The 5205-nt window shown below is 49.7% G+C and overlaps 1 long non-coding RNA gene across 1 annotated transcript; it reads left to right on the top strand.

Annotated features, from left to right (window-relative positions):
* Nucleotides 1-1629: 1629 nt before the first annotated feature.
* On the top strand, nt 1630-3846 carry LOC127304514 (uncharacterized). Its single transcript, XR_011744641.1, has 3 exons — nt 1630-2050; nt 2858-2985; nt 3454-3846. It is a non-coding gene; the product is annotated as an uncharacterized lncRNA (long non-coding RNA).
* The last annotated feature ends 1359 nt before the right edge of the window (nt 3847-5205 follow it).

Genomic DNA, 5205 nt, shown 5'->3' with positions numbered 1-5205 from the left:
ATCATCGGAATGGATGGAGCCGCCAACGAGCTAGACTTTGACCAGTACGGCGATCCGAAGATGGAAGATGACGATGACGATGATGAAGAACCATACACAACAAGAAGAAGCAGGACCACCCTACCTAAAGGCCGTCCATTCAAGAGAAGAAGTCTAGGAGTTCCGGGGCTAAATTATTCAACCGCGAGAAAGAAGGGCAAGAAGATTGTGAAAAGATAATTATGTATCATTTTTTTTTGAGATCAATTATGTATCATTTTCTTGTATGAATAATGGATGTCATATTGTTAATCTACACATTGTACCGATCAAAATAGACATATAATTTATATTTTTGGATATTTTCTAGATTCTATAGTATTTTAAATATTCTACATAATAATAATTATTTATGCCTTTTATTTTGGTGTATTATGCTATGTACTATAGTGTTAAATCAATTTAATGAAAAAGTGAAAAAAATGGGGCCGCCAGGGTTCGAACCTGGCCGGCCAGGTTTGGCAAACCAACCAAGGGACAGAGCCAGTGCGGTACTAATCGATTTCTGTCAAACCCTGGTCTGTTTGCGTTTTGACCCAAACCTATACTGGTAGTGGCGCACCCCTAGAAGTGCGCCATTGCTAAGACTCATAGTGGCGCACCCCTTGAAGTGCGCCATTGCTAAGGGGGTCTGTGACTTAGACAAAAATCCCCGGCGCGCCGTCCCTTGGTTCTCCCCATTCTCCCCACTCGCTCTCGATTCACCTCCCACCGGCGACGCCCTCTCCGACGCCACCTCCCACCGGCGACCACCGGCGGCCGCCCCTCCCTCGATTCACCTCGGACCCCGGCGACGCCCGCCACGCGCAGAGCGACGCCCGCCGGCTACCTGCCCCCGCCCCTCCCGACCGCAGTCATCGGGCGACGGAGAGGCTCCCCTCCCGGCGGCGACAGGTACCTCCTCCCTCCTCCCTACGCCTCCCTCCGCCCGCCGTCTTCTTTTTCGGGGCCTCCCCTTCCCTCCTTCACCCCTTCCCCCTGGCCGCCCCTCCCTGCCATGACCCAACCCTAACCCTAGAACTGCGGGTCGGGAGATGGTTTAACGGCGGCGGGAGGTGGTTCAACAGCGGCGGAAGGTGGGCGAACGACGGGACTAGGGGAGCCCGGTGCCCTCTCCCATGGACGTCGCAAAAATTCTGCCCGCCGCAAGACCGTCACCGCCATGGACGTCGTGCCACTACGGCTTCGGAGGCTGAGCTTGGGAGTTCTCTTTAGCTGGGTTGGCCTGCGCCTAGAGCTGCTAGGCTTTCGATTTGGATGCGTGAATGTAGTCTGTAGCGGAAATTGTTGCATATGGATCGATGGATGGATGAATGAATGAATTTGGTGTTGCTGGATAATTGATTCCGTGTCAACTGTGCTTGTGTAGAAATATTTGTTCCTCAACTTTGCTTGTTTTCATCCTTCAGATACATTATTACTTTGTGGATTGTTGTCTGGAATATGAAGTTACTTTGTCACAACCTGTAAATCTGAATCACCAATTTACAGCTAGCGTGGATTGCAAATGACAATAATTTTTACAATCATCTGCCTCATCATTGTTATTCCACTGGCTGTCATTCTTTCTAACTGAACATGTCCTGAAATCGTAATTTATTCTTGCTGAAAACTATTTTAAGTGCTTGCTGAACATTGCTTGCTGAACATTGGCATACTGAACATTGTGTGAAAAAAGGGAAAATTGGCATACTGAACATTGCTTGATGCTATCTGATTCTGGCCATAGTCTGTAGTGTCATTTTCCTATGTAAAGTTTCCATTTATTTGATTCCTTTTTAATGCTGATTTTAATGCTGCTAGGTGTGTATGTTGCTGCTACTTCCTGGAACTTGAGCACCTGACCTGATCTTCCTCGACCCGGAGCAACGCCACCGTCCCTCTTCTTCCCCTGAGCGACGCCGCCGTCCCTCTTCTTCCTCTCCGCCGGCGACGCCTTGCGCTACCACCCCTCCCCTTCTTCCTCTCCACCGGCGACGCCCTGCGCCCTGCACCAGATCCCACCGCGCAGGTACGTCCCCCTCGATTCACCTCCCCGCCGGCGGTCGCCTCCCCCCTCGATTCTCATCTGCTATTTAAGTTAAACAACTTACATGTGCTATTATTTTTCATATCTCTGTTTCCCTAAAGGTGAAAAAAAAGAAAGCTTCTCTGTTTGAACTGCTGTTAGGTGCTGCTGCTGTTAGGTGCTGCTGCTGCTTGATGCTGCTGTTAGGTGCTGCTGCTGTTAGGCTGTTAGGTGTTGTTAGGTGCTGAACTGAAATTCATATTAGGCTGTTAGTTGATCTGTCTACGAAAAAATATGTTCCTTGTTAGCATGGTGAGGTGCTGCTAGGTGAGGTGCTGCTAGGTGCATTGGCTTAATTTGAAGGAAAAACATATAGATAAATGGCTATGTGCACCGACCAGTGAGCATTTCCTTCATAAAAAAAATAAAGAGCTACCCTTTTAGAGTGAAATAGGCCAAATCTAAACTAACTTGTTAGCAGTTTCATTTAGTTTAGGTGGCAGTAGCAAATTTAGGTTTAGGTGGCAGTAGCAAATTTAGGTTTAGGAAATTTAGGTTTAGGTGGCAGTAGCTTAGGTTCATCCACTGCTGCTGCTACCTAGTTGCTCCTCAGTAGCTTAGGTTCATCCACTGTGCTATGTGCTTGCTTGTTGCTGCTCCTATGTGCTTGCTTGTTGCTGCTGCTATTTTGGGAAGTCTATGGTTTTCCCTTACAACATACTACTGCTGATTTAACTGCAAAAGAATTAGTAATGAAGAAGAAGCATGGCACTATATTGATGCTCACAATGTTCATTTTGATGTTTACAGCACTAGTTGTTGCACGCCGCGCCGCCCTGACCTCCACGCGCACCTTGGAGCAGCAGCTGGAGAAGCACGCCGCGCCGCCCTCGACCGCTGACGCCGCCGCAGAGGACCGCCGCCGCACTTGCAGACAGGTAGCTTGTTGTTGATGCATGCTGCTAGCTAGTTGCTGCTGCTAGCTGTTGATGCATGCTGCTAGCTGCTGCTGCTACTAGCTGCTGCTAGCTTGCTGCTGCTTGCTGTTGATGCATGCTGCTAGCTGCTGCTGCTACTAGCTGCTACTAGCTGTTGTTGCTGCTGCTGCTGCTGCTACTTGCTGTTGATGCTGCTGGTGTATATGGTGTCATATTCTTGTGCATGTGCCATGGTGCTCAGCTGGTGTATATGAGGAACAATTGTGCATGTGCCATGGTGCTGAGCTGGTGTATATGGTGACATATTCTTGTGCAGGGATCGACAGAGTTGCCCATTATCGCCGAAATGTTGATTCATTTCCGTTTCGGCGAAAATGGGGCACTCATATGTACATAAATTAGCATAGGTCATGCCCAATTTTGTTAGTGGAATGGATCGTAATATGGTTCAAAAATGTAAACATGTAGGATGGCCGGTCCCGGTGGCCGGCGAGGCGGTCGAGGCCGCGGTCCTGGGCGCCCCCGGGGCCGGGGAAGGGGCCGCCGCGGTGGAGCAGCAAGGGCCCCACGGTCACCGTCACCTGCATCCTCCTCGTCTTCGGATGAGGAACGCTGCTTCGAGTTCCTCCTCCGCATCGACGACGACCCACTCGGCATCAAGAGGCTACCGGACAAGTTCGCCGAGTTCGTCGACGGCGTCGAGCCGGCGCACTTGCAGCTACGGGAGGCAGGCTGCAACTTCTGCCGCTGGTCCGTGGAGGTCCTGTTCGACGGGCAGGGCAAGATGTACCTGCACACGGGGTGGGACAAGTTCGCCCGTGACCTCCACCTCGAGCCCGGCTGCCAGCTCACCTTCCTGTACGAGGGTGACGGCGAGATGATCGTCAAGGTGTTCGACGACACCGCCTGCCGTGTGCACTACCCCCACACCGGCGAATCCGGCTCGGACACCGATAGTTAGAACTTTTATCAACTCTATCTTCGTTGCTTCGTGTTGTTTGAATTCTATATTAAATTGTATGAAGCTACGATGTTAGGTATGATGATGTTATGTCCAAATATCAATCTCTTGTGCATCCTACCTTGCCATTCCATTTGCTTTGGTATCTCAAAATGCCGATGATTAGAATGTTTGGTCAACTGTACACTCCGGGGTGACGCCAGTGAGCCTGGTGTGATGGCACAAATATCAATCTCTTGTGCATCCTACCTGGCCTCACTGACGCCATCCCGGGATGTTCATATTTGTTTCGACCAACAATGTATGAGGCATTCCATTTAGTTCATACTAGCTACTTCTTAATTGCATTGGCCTTTCTTCCATTGTAGTGCCGATGATTAAATTGTTTGGTCACTTGTACACTCCGGCGTGGGGCCAGTGAGCCTGGTGCGATGGCACAAATATCAATCTCTTGTGCATCCTACCTGGCCTCACTGACCCCATCCCGGAATGTTAATATTTCTTTCGACCAACAAAGTATGAGGCATATGATATCTAGTTGAGATACCACTTGGCTCTTTCTTCCATTTTAGTGCCGATGATTAGAATGTTTGGTCACCTATACGCCGCAATATACTTTGTAGACGGGCCCCCCTTTCCCCAGCCGCCGTTCCGTGAACGAGTCCTTGACGAGACAACAACGCCGACATGCCTCTCCGGTGCAGAACCACGCCCGGTCCAAGCCGCCTCCCTTGTGGCCGCAAGGGAGGCGGCTGGGACTGCCGTGGTTTTGCGCCGGAGAGGCAGATCGGCGTTGTTGTGTCGTCAAGGACCCGTTCATGGAACGGCGGCCGAAAAGGGCGCCCTTCCGCAAAGTATACTGCGGTGTATACTGCAACTATGGTTTCTGACCATAGTATTTGTGTTGACCAATAATGTATGAGGCACTTATTCCATTTTGTCATTCCATTTGCTTTGGTATTTTCAAAATGCCGATGATTAAAATGTTTGGTCACCGTACACTTGGGGGTGGCGTAAGTGAGCCTGGTAAGATAGCACAAATATCAATCTCTTGTGCATCGGACTTGGTCTCACTTACGCCATCCCTGAATGTTAAAATTTGTTTTGACCAACAATGTATGAGGCCCTTGTCATTCCATTTGCTTTGGTTTTTCAGAATGCCGATGATTAGAATGTTTGGTCACCTATACACTTGGAGGAGGGGCCAGTGAACCTGGTGCGATGACACAAATATCAATCTCTTGTGCATCCTACTTGGT

This window comes from Lolium perenne, chromosome 5 (genome assembly GCF_019359855.2).
Source record: "Lolium perenne isolate Kyuss_39 chromosome 5, Kyuss_2.0, whole genome shotgun sequence".
Lineage (NCBI taxonomy): Eukaryota > Viridiplantae > Streptophyta > Magnoliopsida > Poales > Poaceae > Lolium > Lolium perenne.
Note: the sequence above shows the minus strand (reverse complement) of the source record. Positions and strands in the feature narration are given on the sequence as shown.